This window comes from Ciconia boyciana, chromosome 7 (assembly GCF_034638445.1).
Source record: "Ciconia boyciana chromosome 7, ASM3463844v1, whole genome shotgun sequence".
Classification (NCBI taxonomy): Eukaryota; Metazoa; Chordata; class Aves; order Ciconiiformes; family Ciconiidae; genus Ciconia; species Ciconia boyciana.
Window position 1 is genome coordinate 7,558,321 of NC_132940.1, and position 16,956 is coordinate 7,575,276.

General features: G+C 41.8%; 1 protein-coding gene across 4 annotated transcripts in view; it reads right to left on the minus strand.

Annotated features, from left to right (window-relative positions):
* Positions 1-15,532, minus strand: part of ZFYVE9 (zinc finger FYVE-type containing 9) — a 63,786-nt gene extending 48,254 nt beyond the window's left edge. For 2 of the 4 annotated variants that reach the window (XM_072868869.1, XM_072868867.1), the window contains exon 1: positions 15,243-15,532. The gene's annotated coding sequence lies outside the window, so the exon portion shown is untranslated. Of the gene's footprint in view, positions 1-171; positions 324-15,242 lie in introns of all 4 variants that reach the window. The other 2 variants (XM_072868868.1, XM_072868870.1) reach the window with 2 other exon arrangements.
* Positions 15,533-16,956: the final 1,424 nt, after the last annotated feature.

Consider the following 16,956-nt stretch of genomic DNA (forward strand, 5'->3'; position numbering starts at 1 on the left):
TAACCTAGTGATTATTAGGTTTTTCACAAATCATACACACTGCTAAAAAAGGGTTCCATCATACCTGGAAAAAAATACATACATTTCCACCTAAAAATTATGTGCCTACTGAGACCTAAGATCATTACAAATGAAGGAGGCCCAGTGTCTCTGCTGTTCCAGTTTGCTTACTTTGAGCATTTCACAGTTTCTTATCTCTTCCACTGATGGTTGGCTGAACTCTTCTGTCTCCTGCCCTACAGTGGTATCACTCAGGTGCTGCTTTGGTTATACCCTACATGTATGATTTCCCTCAGGAGCTCCAAGAGGGCGACTGCCAATTACTGCAAAAGCAAAACAGAAATTGAAGAGAAATTTGACAAGCAGAGACGTGCCCAGAATAAAGAGAGGATGAAGAATAGAAGAAAAGAGCTCTAAAAATATAAAATTAGAAATATCTTCCATAAAAAAGAATGTAAAAAATGTTTATAACATCAAATGGAAGTAATCTGAACTAGCACAAATTGGAAGAGCTTATAATAAATGGAAAGAGACTGAAAAAGAAGCAATTTTGATACTACGTTTAAAAAATGCGGAAAAAGCTCAAAGCATGAAGAGATGCTAAAAAATGCTTCCATCTACTGGCAAGGATCCAACTCTTAACTACACTACAGATCCTCTATAATGTGCTACCAGTGAGAAGATGTCTTTGAGTAGGCAGGAATACATTTGCAGCCATTTTAAGGCACTTTATTATTGCTAGATTAATTGAACTAGGCATTATCTTAAATGCAAACCCAGATTTCAACGCTGGTATCTTAACTTCCTAGCTTGTCTGCACTCTGGAACTATCAGATGGCAGATTCAGAGAGACTACAGACAGGGGACGTATTCAGGTCCCAACTTTGCAAGCATAAAAACTACAGGAAATACTATAGCAGGGGGTTACATTAATAGGTAAACAATGTACTTAATCAAGAGGGAAACAGGTAGCAAGTTTCAGGACACACATCAGTTACACAACATGAATTATTTTATCTGTTCAATTAATCTGGAAGCTAAATCTTTACAAGTGGAAAAGGTGGGGTTTCTTCACTCAAGTGATGAAATGCTTGGAATAATGGTAATTTACCATGTGCCCAACGATTTGTCACTTCATAATGGTTGCTTCTTGGCCTCTCTCAAATGAAGCAGCAACTCTCAGTTGAGTCTCACATGAACATGTGTTTGTATTATTTTTTAAGAATTAATGTAAGTAGAAAGACTAAATACTACGCAGGAATGCTCCTCCCTCAAAGACAGTCCTCCAGACCTGTCTCAGGATATGCTGTCACAACAGCACCAGGAGTCTATATGGACAGCGTATGTCCATACTAACTGAATGAAAGCAAGCTTCATTCTCCATTGCTGTTATCTTTCCTGAACACTACATTAACTCTCAAACAGCTATTCATTCTGTACAAAGACAAAGTACGGGGCTCCTTCTACCTAGGGTGTGCCAAATAAAAGAAAGGGCAGGCATTATAAAATGTTTGTGACACAGCAGTAGCAGTATCTGTCACATATATGAAAATGCCGGCAATGGCAAGGACTTCGGATTAGGCCCCAAATTAAAGATTTCAACATGAATTGTTCTATTAATAAATTAAACTAGCAGCCATGCAATGCAACCAGAAAAAAAATGAAATAATTGTTTTTAAAACTCTAACTTATCAAAGGAGACTCAGCAAATAACAACAAAATTTTTCAAAAATACCTTGTCTAAGAAACAGTTCAGGATTAGAAAATCCCATTAAAACTTGCCATAAATCCATACAATAAGAAATACTAAAAACAGCAGCAAAAGATCAAATGTAACAGACATAAACAAGATACAGTCGCTGCTAATCCTTTTCCTGCACCAAAAGCTCAAGATGACCAAGTATCCTTTGGTTTTATTTCCCATAATTTGCTGATGTTCCTACTACTCAATGTAAATTAACCAAGGAGTCGACTGGGGCATGACAGGCTATTTCTGTGTAATATGACACTTTGTACCAGCTCACTACCCATGAACATTGACAAAAGATAAACTATCTCAATGTTGCATTGGTTTGTCCTTTTTTCCAACCAGCTGCACAAATAGAGATGGACAACGCCTAAAGCAGAATACAGTCTCCAATTATTTCACTAATATTTGCATCTTTTCCCTTGACTTTTCCCCATGCCATTTTAAAGCCATAATTTTCACTTTTTTCTCCAGCCAAGTTTCCATAAGGAGACATTCACGCATGCCAGAGCAGCAGTAAGGCAGTCAAAAGAGCAGCAACTTCAAAGAAGCATTATAGAAAGTATCACAGTCAAAAGTAACAGGGAGACAAGAAAAATTATAGCAGCATTATCAACCTTTGGCCTCCAGTAAATAAGAGAAAGCAGCCCGACTGAAAAGGACACCTTCTTTAATAACAGTTTACAGTAGAAAATAAATTCCATTTCCTACCCTTTTTACTATTTCAAGGAGAAAGAAATTGATTTATTTGCTTGACACAAAAAACAGCCTTGCCAAAAAGCCCGTACTTCCTCAGCACACTGCAGAGCCAGGGCCCTCAGCACCTGGAGACAGGAACCACGCGTCCTTCTTGTATAACTACTTTTGACTGCCTTGAAAGGCATCCATCCCCGGCTCTTGGGAAGAACAAATAGATAGGTTTACACTGCAGTGCTGCCTTCAATGCAAGTTTTTTCCAGAGGAATACAGTTGGAAAAAAAAGAGAAAATCCTTCCCTGAACTTACTCATATGCTCACAGGGCTCATTTCAAAATGTAGTGGTTTATAAATCTAATGTTTTACAACACTTTGTTTCATACAACTCCCAAGTTTAAAATATTGTAAACCACAAAAAAAATTAATGCACAGTGCATTAAACAAAAATCTAATTTGAAATCATGTTTCTTCATTTGTGCATGGATTCATCAGTGTAACAACGTGCTTTTTAAAAAAAAATCAATACATTTCACATACTGAACTGAAACTGTTATTTAACTTTATTCAAATACAAACTAAAGTAAAATGTATAGAATAAATAGGTTTATAAGATTACTTTTTATGATTCTGTATGTGGGAAACAAAGGTTTGACTATTAGAAGTTAATGTTTAACAGATTTGAAGAATAAAACTATTTAAAGTCACACGCTATGTATCTCAGAGTGGATTAATCCTGTATTCTAATACTTTATGCATTTTTCTTCTTTCTAACGTAGGGTAGAAACAAGAATGAATCCCAAATATACAGATCATTGTTTCAGATGTTTCTTAGATTTGGGCAATAAGGAAAAAACTGACTAAGGTCCCCTAGAATCACTAATTAAATGCCTACAACTGCCAAGGAACTGTCCTTTTTATAAAACCCACAAGGGGCCAATACTTGCAGGTGCCGTGAGCAAAATCCATATCTGATAATAAAAGACAGAATTGCCACGCAACCAGAATAGGACAGATGAAAAGGACAACGGGCAAAGAGGGAAACTGCTTTGCCACCATTTACTAGCCCATCAATTCTGAGTTGTACCCACTGGGGAGAGAAGCTGCTAGAAGCGACACAATTTATGCACTCAGCCGCTCTTTAGAGAAAGGACAATCTGTACAGAAAAAAAGTCTGAAAGGCTACACTTTCTACTGAAGAGCAGTCAATCAGCTACTAAAGCTACCTTTATCAACACACTTGGATACATCCTCTTTCCAACGCTGCTGTGGTCATTTTTACTTATTTGATAGCCATGTAACATAACAGTGTTCTAAAATCTTCCACACACAATTTTAGTAAGAAATATCATAGTTGTAGATAGCAAACAGTTACTATTTCTCAAATCCTATGTTATGGAGAGCTGGATTATTGTGCATCCCTGAAAATAAATTCAGAGACCTATGAATTTTTATCTGAATTCAACCTGAAATTATCTCAAAGGAATTAATTAACTTCTAATTCCCATTAGCATTTTTATTTCTCCTATTGTGTTGACCTTTCTATTCATATCACGCCAAGATCAAACTTATATATATACACACACACACGATACCAACACATTGTAAAATATTGTTGTCTTGTCAAACGTAGCAAAGTTCACTCCCACGTTTGTGATCATGATCTAACTACATTGCAGAAGCTCACAGTGCATGTCTCAAGTCATCTGTAACTAGTAACTCACTCAATACAACTCAGTACATCCATGGCAACAGTGTGTACTGAAACTGCCATTTCTGAGTATGATTCTCATTTATGCTGAGGTCCATTAACATGCTTTTAACAGTGCTGAAGGGACTAAGCGCTAATCAACCGAAATGGTGAGTAACTTGCATTCAGATTCGCTGTAAAGTTTTTATTTTAATTGCTCCAGTGGTGCAATATACCAATCAGGACATCTATTTAAAATTTATGTAAGACTCAGAAAAGTTCTAGTTATAAAACTAAGTGCCCATAATTCTGTATCATTGTTGGCAGTCACAGGAAATAAAGGCATACCAGATAAAAACCAAAAAATTCAAAAACATTCATTATTAATGAGTCAAAATATAGTTTTCAGAAATCCTATAGAGCTCTAGGAACACTAAATCCTCCTAAACTCAGATGCAACGTTTCTCAGATAGTCCCAAACTGAGAAAGCTCAGCCACTTCTTTTGTCCACTGATACGGTGGTTGATTCTGCTCAGCCATGAATCCCTACCTGTTTTCTTTACTTCTCCTTCTTAGACTGTAGTATACTCTTGTGCTCTGTTTTCTTCATCTGTTAGTCTTATTTTCCTTTCCCAAACACATTCCTTCCTCATTCACTTCTTCCTGCATCCGTTTTCTTTCTCGCTACCCATGCTTCCTTCCTTCCTCCTCTGACAAAAAAGTGACAAACCCTATATGTTTCAACATCACTGTTCAGATCCACTGGTATAAACCTTATTGTAAACAACCTTATTAACCACATGATATTATTCCTCACTTCTAGGCATGGTGGGAACAAACCCAAGAGCGATGGTGATGCCTCCTCTTTGCAAACATAAATGAAAGTCTTTAGACGAAACAGCCATTGAAAAAGAAAAAAAACACTGGCCAAAATAACAGTCAAAATGCAAGACATCACTGTAACTGTCAACCTGCCTTCTACCTATCCTCATTATTTACTGTCGCCATGGCTCCTTCATGAACTCATTTAAACCCTCAGCCTTTTAGACTGTGAAATACAATTTTTGACACATACACACACTGAGTATTCAACATTCAGGATCACAGCTACCTGCTTCCCTCAAGCATCTATGTATTTGAAACCTCTAGTTAAGACAAGTTTTATTAACTACATAGGAGCCACTATTTATACAATGTAGAAGGTACAACTGCATCTACATGCCATCTTTACAGAAATGAAGCTTAATGGGAAAAAAAAAAGAGAAAATATAACCACAAAGGGCATTATACGAAAAGAATGAGGGAACAAAACCACTACATATACACCTGTCTATTGCCATTGAGTCTCAAGAAACAATTTCTAATTCTCGTCATAATAAAACCCATGTTCATTCTACAGGAACATACAAAAAAAATCTATGTGCAAATTCCAGCAATGCATTTTACAGGTGACTTGTTAACTAAAACTAAGGTAAATACAATATAGAGGCTATTATGCCAGTACACTAATATAATTACTTGAAAGCACAAAAGTGCGTAGGTAGACTGGTGCTTAAAATTAAGTAATGATCTTTTAAAGTTACATTTATAAAAGAATCAAGAAAGAACTGTGAAATACATGAAGTATACTGGTGTTTTATTCAGCCTTCATCATTTATACAAAAAACACAGTATAAAATTCCTACAATCAATGCAATTTGATGTTTCAGTTAAGAGGCTCTTTCAATATATATACTATTTAAAGCAATTCGTTAATAATATAACCTAAGAAGTGGGCTTTGCACATACTTTCAAGTTCACCAAATAAGAGATCGTTAAAATACTCATTTTGAATTAACCAATATAGCACTCACAATTGTGCTCATTTTGCCTGGGATAGAGTTAATTTTCTTCACAGTAGCTAGTATGGGGCTATGTTTTGGATTTGTGCTGGAAACACTGTTGATAACACAGAGATGTTTCTGTTACTGCTGAGCAGTGCTCACACAGTGTCAAGGCCTTTTCTGCTCCTCACCCCACCCCACCAGCAAGTAGGCTGGGGGTGCACAAGAAGCTGGGAGGGGACACGGCTGGGACAGCTGACCCCAAATGACCAAAGGGCTATTCCATACCATATGACATCATGCTCAGCATATAAAGCTGGGGGAAGAAGAAGGAAGGGGGGGACGTTTGGAGTGATGGTGTTTTGTCTTCCCAAGTAACCGTTACATGTGATGGAGCCCTGCTTTCCTGGAGATGGCTGAACACCTGCCTGCCCATGGGAAGCAGTGAACGAATTCCTCGTTTTGCTTTGCTTGCATGCACGGCTTTTGCTTTACCTATGAAACTGTCTTTATCTCAGCCCACGAGTTTTCTCACTTTCACCCTTCCAATTCTCTCCCTCATCCCACCGGAGGGGAGCGAGCAAGCGACTGTGTGGGGCTTAGTTGCTGGCTGGGGTTAAACCATGACAGCAATGCTAAGTTTGTAACACGATGACAACCAACATGCTCTGCTGAACTATCAAACTGGCCAGCAAACAGAAACAGTAGCTATATACTGAAGTATAAGCCCCAAAACAGGTACAGATCAGATACCTGTGCCTTTCTCTACAAAACGCAAGTCTCAGAAGCAAGCTGTAGCATGTATTTCTACAGTATTGCAGAAGAACATGCAATTTCCAAAAGACTGCTAGATAAATGAAAAAAAAAATTATAGGCAAAGAGGGAACTTTCCTCTTACGTGATCTCAATTCATATTAAAGGTTCATTTATCTGCATTACAGTGCAGATAGGGAATAAAAAATTACATTGACATGATTGGTTTGCTAGGTATATTTTAACCATGTAACTTTTGTGTATTCTCCACCCTACAAAGAAAACTCAGTATTCACAGCCTCAGTAACACAAACAAGAAGAGGACTTACGTACTGGTAAGGGTTCAGTTACCATCACTTTTTGAGCGTTGCATTTTTAATCTGATCTCCTACAGAAGTGAAGATTATGGGATCATATTGTTCACTTACTATTTTTTATGCTCATCTTTTCCAAAAAAATATACGTTCATGAAGATTAGTATCTGCACAGCAAAAACAAATCCAAATTACTGTCCTCCAAGGGAAAAGCAAACTGCTATATGTATTTTTGGCAGCAACCTGCTGGGCAATCAATACCCACACAGCTCTGGAAAAAACAGAATTATGGTGTTATGTGAGAAAGCTGGGGTTATTGCAGAGGGGGAAGGAAGGGAAGAGAGACTAAGGGGCAAAAAGGATTTAAATCTACAGAAAAACAAGCTTTGTTAATTCCACTGATGGTGGAACAATATGCTTACTGATAAAGTATCTCAAAGGACTTGGGTACATATAACATCAGATTCAGTTTACACTATAAAACTCATTCAACAGATCTTCTAATTCAAAACAAAACATAGTTCTCTCCATCTCCAGATCTTGTAAGAATTTCCCTGCTACTTACAAAATCTTTCACAAATTCTAAAGAATTATCGGTGGAAAATAAGTCCCAGCCGTCAGAAACAAATCTGGATTTAGATTCCCATTGTTTCAGCTAGAGTGATGGGAGCTCCTTTATCACTGGACCTGCACACAGCACTGACTCAATGCAAGAACCACTAAGCTCTTTTGAGCATCAGCTTAATCAAGCCCAGTTCTCAGTTCTCAGTCTTGCATGACATCAGGCAACATGCTCCCTGGATCTGTGATGTCCTAAAAAGACAGGTAAGCATTATCCCTGTTCAACAGCTAGTGGAACTGACACACGTAGAGATCCAAGATATATGCTCTTCTCTTTCATATCATGCGTATTTAAGAAATCATCAACACCAGATATCCACCTGTCATGGTTTAACCCCGGCTGGCAACTAAGCACCACATAGCCGCTCGCTTGCTCCCCCTGCAGCAGGATGGGGGAGAGAATCGGAAGGGTAAATGTGAGAAAACTTGTGGGTTGAGATAAAAGACAGTTTTATACGTAAAGCAAAAGCCGCGCACACAAGCAAAGCAAAACAAGGAATTCATTCACTACTTCCCATTGGCAGGCAGGTGTTCAGCCATCTCCAGGAAAGCAGGGCTCCATCATGCATAACAGTTACTTGGGAAGACAAACGCCATCACTCCAAATGTCCCCCCTTTCCTTCTTCCCCAGCTTTATATGCTGAGCATGATGTCATATGGTATGGAATAGCCCTTTGGTCATTTGGGGTCAGCTGTCCCGGCTGTGTCCCCTCCCAACTTGTTATGCACCTGGCAGAGCATGGGAAGCTGAAAAGTCCTTGATTTAGTATAAGCACTACTTAGCAACAACTGAAACATCTCTGGGTTATCAACAGTATTTTCAGCACAAATCCAAAATATAGCCTCATACTAGCTACTGTAAAGAAAATTAACTCTATCCCAGCCAAAACCAGCACAGCACCCCTTTTCTGCAATATATTACTGAGCCCCACTTGCCTTTCTCTACAACACAAGCAGAAAAAGCAAATGTGCTACCTCTTCGGTCACAATTTTGTTTAAACTGATATGCAAAGCTCAGAGCTGCAGAACTTGAAGAAGGAATACAAATTTAATTCGGCCAGGCCTCTTCAGCAGATGACTGGGGCAGGGATTACCTAAGTCACCCACACACAGATCATCAAAGTCTACCTCAGAGATACTGGATGTGCAGCACACCCAGGATCAGAATGAGGTCTGAGCACAACACAGGCCAGAGGAATCTAGATCACCAGAAACTGAGCCCCATATTTTACTGCTAATGACACCATTCTTAAACCTTCCTCTTAAAATCCAAGAATTCAAAAAAATGAGAGAGAAAAAAAATAATCAAAGCTGTTGAAGAAGAAAAGGAAACAGATCAGAGAACAGTTTCATTGTCCAGGTTAAAAGAAATGTAAGAAAAGTACAGTAAATAATAACTAAGAAACAAAAAACTCACAGATCTGAAAATACCTGCAATTTTTGTCCTGTAGTATCTCCCAAACTTCCAATAATGTGACTGGCCATCCGACCAAGCAATACATTTTATGCATATTCACATGATTTGCCAATTCTTCTTGAATTTATAACAACTATATTCACTATAAATTCATAGTTTCGAATGGCTTGGCCTTTATTTTAGTGATCCTAAATCAATCACCTAGATCACACTTGGAGTGCAAACAGGTAAGTCAACATGTACGCTGAGTTCAAAGCAGAGTTTTGACACTACAAAACTGAATCTAGAAATAGAAAAGCTCCTCTAATAGTCAGTGTCATTCACAGATAAAGAAGCTATTATGCAATTTAGAAAGCTCTTTGATCTGCTTCTTACGCTAAACATTACCAACTCCTTTCAAGTTCATCATTCTACTTTTTAGAAAAATGTTCCACTATATGTTCCTCCATTGATAATCTTCTATTAATTTTCTAATATATTTCACCTATATTACTTTCCCAAATAAAATTTTAAACTTAGAGTGAAATATCAATGTTGTACTCAGAGCATGTGTATAAAGATTGAGTTCTATTATTTATAAAAAAAGGCTTCAGCATATCATAGAAATAAACAAAAACTTTCATACTACAGTAATGTTAAAAATGGCAAGAATCCAGAAGTAAGGCTGATAAGTATTACTAGGGCAGCTACAGCACTTCTGTAATTGATAGAGCACACGTGAATGTCTGACATAAGTATGGCCTAATTTCAAATTATCACCTGATAGGAAATGACCTCTGGATCCTTTGTATGCTGGGAAGAGGGAAGGACAGGTTCCTCCCAGCTACTACTTCACTAACAAAAGACAGGCACCACACTTAAGACATATACCAAACATTTTGCGTTTTTATGCAGGACCACAACTGCTCTTTGGCAAAACTGAAGTACAAGAAGACAGTAAGACCCACAATGAAACATTACCAGTAAGTATAGTCATAATTTGGTAGATAGCATGTCTTTTCTAACTCTTAACTGGACAAGGGATTTTCTCAATGCAAGCAAAGGCTCAAAATATTTCCAGCATCTCTGATCGCGCCTAATTCCTCTGTCACTAACAAATAATAGCTGGGGAACGGTCCTAAAATAGTTACCAAACTGAAATCTACAACACAGAAGTATTTTCATACATAGGTAATAGCAGAAAAAAAACAGTTCCAGTTTTGTCTACATTAGGCTTTAGTGCTTTTTTCTAACTACTGCAAATGTCAGTTCAGCTCAAGCCAGGCCAAAAACCAGGAAGACACTAGCGAAGAAACATTACTGCATTATTTTATATACAAAGCCATACCCTAAACCAGGATTCAGCATCACTATCTAAAGTATCAGTTGATGTCTCAAGCCTCCACTAGAAAGCTTTCCACCTTTGTTACTATGTTGGAACCAAACCAGTAACAGAAATCCAACAAAACAATTCTAAGAAAAATTATTAACTGGCAATACCTCTTCCAGTTGTAAAGTCCCACTCAACTTCATTATACAATCAATCTCTTAAAAAAATTCATCAAGCTTCCTGTTGATATTAAAAGGAGGGGGGGAAAGTATAGAAAACAGAAGCAAAATATATACTAGTAGCATGCAGCACAATTCTTGATAGAAAAACCTAGATGATCCCAGCAGAGTATACCGGAATGCTTCTGGACCTTCAGTGTATTCGCTTAAACAACTGATACTATGGGGACCCCACTGACTCATAAGGTAGATTTGTAGCTTCATTTGCCATTAAAATATCAGAGATACAAGTCACATTAACATATAGCATACAAGACAAAGATATTTATATATTCTATATACAGCATAGAGACAGAATATAGACGGTACAGCCATTAGCATTATCTGCAAATAATTCAATACGAAGGTTAGTAATTGCTACTTAAGAACATAGAGACAAACGAAAAACCAATGCAAGTGGAAATCCAACACTGAAGTCCATGTTTTCATTTGCCCAACATACAGGGGACACTGGGGAAAGAATATGTGAAAAGTTTAATATATGGACACCAAAACTTCAAAACATAACATATGGTCAGACTGCCACATATTGACATTTCCAAATTATCAAATTTTACATGGAAGCAAAACAACATTGAAGTTTCTTTAAGCTCTCTTCTCACTGGCCTTCATAACTAAGACAACTATTGCCTTAGTTTATACTTAGACTGAAGATATCACGCAAGCTATTCAGAAAGCATGCTAACTCCACACTTTCTAAAACACAGAAAATCTACAGACTGTGACCCCACACCTGTTTTTCACATAGTTTATCACTTTCCTACTTTTTTTTTACCTTTTTTTTTTACTTTAACAGAACTATGCCTGTGTAAAATTCAACTGACTGGACTTGCTTCTTTAAGTCAACTCCCACTTGAGCAGATCGAGATGAAAGAATACGGAAGGAATAATCTACTCAGTGTTGTCACCCGTAAGTTTCTGGCCACACATTGTTTGTCTTTAACCTATGTTTTTAAATTAATTAGATTTCTCTAGTAACGAGCTTTAAAATAGTTTAAGTGACCCTTTATGGATTTTCTCTACCATTCACCTTCAGCCTGTTTGATGCTGATGTACTAGTTGGAGGGTTGTTATTTCTGAAAAATAAGTATCAATATTACACATTTCTACTTATCTCTTCTAGCAATACAACAGCAATAATTACTGTTGTAATATTCCAGTAATAAACAATACAGGAAAGATGCAGTGAAAGAATACATATAAACTTGCCTTAAAAGTATTTTTCCTATTCCACCTCTCTGCTATGGCAGTCTGAATAGCAGCATTCCTAAATATCCCAAACTCCGTATGTGTATGATGCAAAAGGGAGAAAACACCATAAAGCACATTCAGGAAACAAATACCTGTCAAAGCCAAAAGCACTGACTGCAGCATCCCATTAATGACAATGAAAAGGTCCTGGGATCTGCAATGTCTTGTAATTTTCTCTAGAAACTAACATTTAAGGGAATGACATGGTTTAATACCCTCGGTATGACACTCACACTCATTCTTTCCCACAAACACTAGCTGAGAATTATATTCATTAAGATTTAACAGGGCACCTTAAAATCTACAAATGTTCAATGTCTAAAAAGAATCTCAACAGCTAAATTAAAAAAAAGAAATTGTGTTACGCTTTAGTCTCAATTAAGTGAAACCCAGCCAACCAAACAATAAGTAGGAAAGTACTTTATTTGTCTGTAAAAATAGAATCATTTCTATCTATAAAATAAATATTTTTACATAAAATATATTTTTATGTATTATGATGTCATTTACTTTTATCACACTGATTTTTCAAAGTGTACTATTCTTTTGATAACTATATAGCATGTTTTGCTCTAGTCACTAGTCAAATAAATTTGTATGAATATGTATCCCGAATCCTAATTTAAGTAGAAACTACTATGTCAGTGAAGGATATTTGATACATCTTTCAAAACTTCCCATCCATTTACATTAATTGATGTAATTTTCCCAGTGTTGCAAGATGTGGCCAACACGTAAAGCCAGCACAGAATTAAAAGCTGTTTCTATCACCTAAAACTCAATACTTTAACTCACTTTCAGCCATTTACTCTTGGCTACATATTTCTTATCAATATAAAAAGCTTTGTGAAGTTTTAGTATCGTTGACACATTTCTCATGACACAAAAACAACAGGAGGGAAAACTGAGCATGTTAGTTCACATTTCTGTTCATTTCCAAGTTCAAGTCTCATAAAGAATCACAAATAGAGCTCTAAAACAGGCCACCTTTCAATTTCTTTAGAGACTTTAATCTTAATCACATTAAAAAAATAAACAGTAGCCTTTATATAAAACTTTCAAAGCAGTCTGTGAATATACCTGTGTCTTCCAATAATATTCTGGGAAAGATCACCGATTCATCAGCACACAGACTAACTGTGCACTGAAACTATTATCCCTCATCTGATTTTCTGTCAAGAAACTCACTTTTATTTGGAAGATTCTCAGCTTAGTGCATCAAAAATATTTTTCTGATCAACAAAGCATGAATACACAACTTATTCCCAAAATCTATTTATTTTCGGCCAACTTTTATTCAAAATCAAAACTTCACTCTAATCGTTTTGCAAAATAACTTCCAGGTAATTTTTTATAGACAGCCTGTAAACCAGAAAACTAGCAAGCTATTTTCTGCTAAAGTTGGCACAGCTAGTGGACAGGCAACAACAGACATTAAAAGCTTATCATTTTTTGGCTACAAGTTTTAATACTGCATCTTTGTTCAGTCTCTACCTTTGTTACCTGAGACAATCACAGTCAGACTTTATGCCAAACTAAAAAAACTGTATTTCATCTCAGTCTTAGCCTCAGGCCTCAGATCCTGAAATGTGCGTTTGAAAGTATTTAATCCCCAGCCTAATAACTGAGTCAAAGCTAACACAAAAATAACACCCAATATCAGGACTCAGCACTGCAGTTTTGGGGTGGTTTTCTTCCTTTTTCACACACTAAAGAAGGCACCATAAAGCAATGGACAATCAGAGATTCAATCACAATGTGTCAGAACATGGTAACTTGTTAGGTGTAGATCAGGGCTTGAATTAGAGGGAGGCTTGCTTGAGATTTTAGGCCTTTATTCAGCTTCCATTTCAGATTCCCTGAACCTCTGAAGAGATTTTTAATTTTGTCTCTCTTGGGTCAAGGAGACTGTTCTTCTCATTTTGTATCACATGCCATAACTTTATAAAAAGAACTGCACTAGTGGGCTCAGGCAGTAACAAAGGATTTTGCTGTTATTTCAACCACTGAAGGTGTATCTAAAACCTGGATTCGTTCCATGCAATCAAAAATGATTTGCTAATAAAAGTTAATTACAATGTTTTAAAACACTGCCTAGTCAGTAAAATGCTGCCTAAAGAAAATAAAAGCTTTTATTCAAGTAGAGCATCTTTTTTTATTATTATTTTACTTGCTTATACAGGGCCCCTTCCAGTTTGGGACTCAGCCTGGACCGAAATATTGAGGGTAGTGTTATGCAGAAATCCCAATCTAATACAACCGTACTTAATAAAAAGATTGCCAGAATTTGAGATTCCGTATTCAGTCAACTTCTAATATTTGAACTGAATGAAAATGTGTAAAAATTAAACCCTCTGAAAAACCTCTGTCACAGAACAATCAGGAATATCTTGTCTATAAATAAACAAGATAGTTAACACGAAAACATAAAGTCTATCAATTCCCATCTGCTACTTGTTTCTCGGTCTGGTTAACAAGATAAAAACAGTTCTTCAGCCACCCTCCATCATGTGCACCTATTTAACGGTAACATTTATGAGCAAGTAACTAACCCACCTCTGCAAAAAGTCTGACATGCCAAAAGTGCCAGTTATTCTTGGAGTGAGACATGACCACAGTTTCACGTAATTAGAAATGTTATAAAACGCATCCCGCCCGCTCGCCCCATCCCCCTCCACCACTACCACCATTGCAGGAGTGACTTGTTACACATCGCGATGAGCAAGTAACATTCCCTGCTCGGGGAGAGAGCGGAGATCAGGCCATAAAAAGGGCACGAGATGCAAAGAGGGATCCTCCCCTCTCCGGGCCGGGAGCCGAGGCTGCCCGCTGGCTACCGTGCGCACGGCGCGGCCCGGGGGCGCTGGCCAACCCGGGGAACAGCCTCGCCTTGCCCCGCGCCGGCACCGGCGGCACACGGGGGGTCCCGGGGGGGAAGCCCCGATGGAGGACGGCAAGAGCTCGTTCCCCTTCTCCAGGATCGCCGGCGCTGGGAGAAAGGCGCCCCGGCCGCGCCGAGCAGGGGGTCACCCAGTCCAGGCACCCGGCGAGCGGCACCCGGGGACGGAGGGGAATGGCGGGGAGGGGGCTCGGAGGACCAGCCCCGCCGCCGGTGAGGGCTAAGGGGCGATCGCTGCCTTCCCCCTCGGCGGCGAGGCGCCTCTCCCCTTGGCGGCGTGCGGGGGACAAGGGCGGCGGGGTGAGGGGGCACCCGGAGCCCCCAGGCCCTGGGTCGGGGCGGTGGCGGCGACACGGCGGCTCCGCTGAGGCGTCGGAGCCCTCCCCGCCCGCCCGCGGGGCCTCGCACCGGGAGGCAAGGGCCTGGGGAGCGGGATACCCCGGCCTCCCGGGCCTGGGGGCGGAGGGCTGGGCGCCGCTCACTCACCTCGAGAGGCAGCAGGCGCCGCCGGGTCTGCATGGCGAGGGGGATCCCCCGGGGCCACGCTCCGCCGCCGCCGCCGCTCGCTCCCGGGCGGGCCCCGCAGACCCCGCGAGCGCTGGAGAGGCCGGCGCCCGCCCTCACCGCCTGCCAGCCGGGCTCGCTCGCTGGCTCCGCGGCCAAGGCCGCCGCAGCTACCGGCAGCCAGCGCCCCCTGGCCGGCCCCAGAGGCAGCGCACGGCACTGCGGCACCGCCGGGGAGGCAGTGCGGAGCCTGCCGCACCCCCGCCCCGCGGCGCGGGGGGCCGGGCAGGCCGCGCCGCCACCTCCGGCCCGGCCGCCTACCGCCGGGCGTCACGGGCGGAGAGCGGGAGGAGTCACCCGGCGCAGGGGGACGCACCGCCGCGCCGCGGAGGGAGCCTGCCCGATCACCCCCCGCGGGGTCCCGCCAAGCCTGCGAACCGCGGGCCACCACCGAGCCCGCGCGGCCCCGCGGCCAGGGCCTCCCGCCCACACACACTCACACACACACACGGAGGGCGGCACCGGGGGCGCGCCGCAGACCAACGGCAGGCAGCCCGGCAGAGGGGCTGCGTGAGGCGCGGAACCCTGCCGCTGCCCACGCCGCGGGGAGGCACCCATCGCTGCCCGGGCGCTGCGCGGCGCAGTGGTGTGCCGTCGGCCGAGAGAGGTACCTCGCAGCCGGCTGCAACTGCACCTACACACTGTGGGCAGAAGGATTCGCGGCTGGGAGCCCTTCGTATTTTATTTCGCCATTTCATATTGAATACCTTCATAATCAGAGAGGGACATCCTATCCTGTGGGACACCCACAGCCGCCCGTGCACGCCCACACGGGCACCCTGAGGGGTGCATGGGTGCGCAGACACGGAGCCATCCGCTCAAAGACACGTTAACTCTTCAGAAAAGCAGGATTCCAGAAAAAAACCCCACGCTCGTTCCTCACAGAAACAGTCTCAGAACTGCGATGGCAAACTGACAGGTTATGCCAAACCATAGCTATGAGCCCGGAGCCTCACCGATTCTCTCTCAAGAGGAGGCGACCACCCGGTCCCAGGAGCGGGACACCTTTCCCCGCCTGGCTGCAGGCACTCGGGAACTCGAGGAAATGTCACTTTCTCCGTGTGACATGCGGCGGTGCTTCGGCTCCGAGGGGGCGAGGGGTGGGGAGAGGGCGGCCAGCCCCGCGCTGCCGTACGCGGCTACAGCGCGCACAGCCGCCCTCTGCTGGGCGGAGGGCACCGGCCCTCGCCAACGCCTCACGCCCCTCTAACGCCTCGCCCCGCGTGCGGCCTCACCCTTCCCGCGCGAACGCTCATCGCCCCACCCCTCGCCTCAGGAACGCCTCCCCGCGGCTCCCCCCTCACGAACGGCTCGCCCCGAGCCGGGGGAAGGGGAAAGAGCGGCCTTCCCCTCCCCTTCGGACAGCGCTCTGGCCTCTTCCCAGCTGCAGCGGAGCGCCATGTCACCCCTAGGAGGGAGGGAAAGGCGAGTGTGGTGGCTGCTAATGCAGTTGCACTGCCATTCCCGCTTCTCAGGTCTTCGCACTTGCAGGCTATCACTTTCCAGCAGGTTAGGCTTCTCCATTAACTTCCTACATATGGCAGTGAATACGGTGTAATGAGCGCTGGTGATAAAATCTAGGCCTTCTTGCTCCGAGAGCATCAGGAGCTACTGATGAAATGAGTAGGGAAGCACT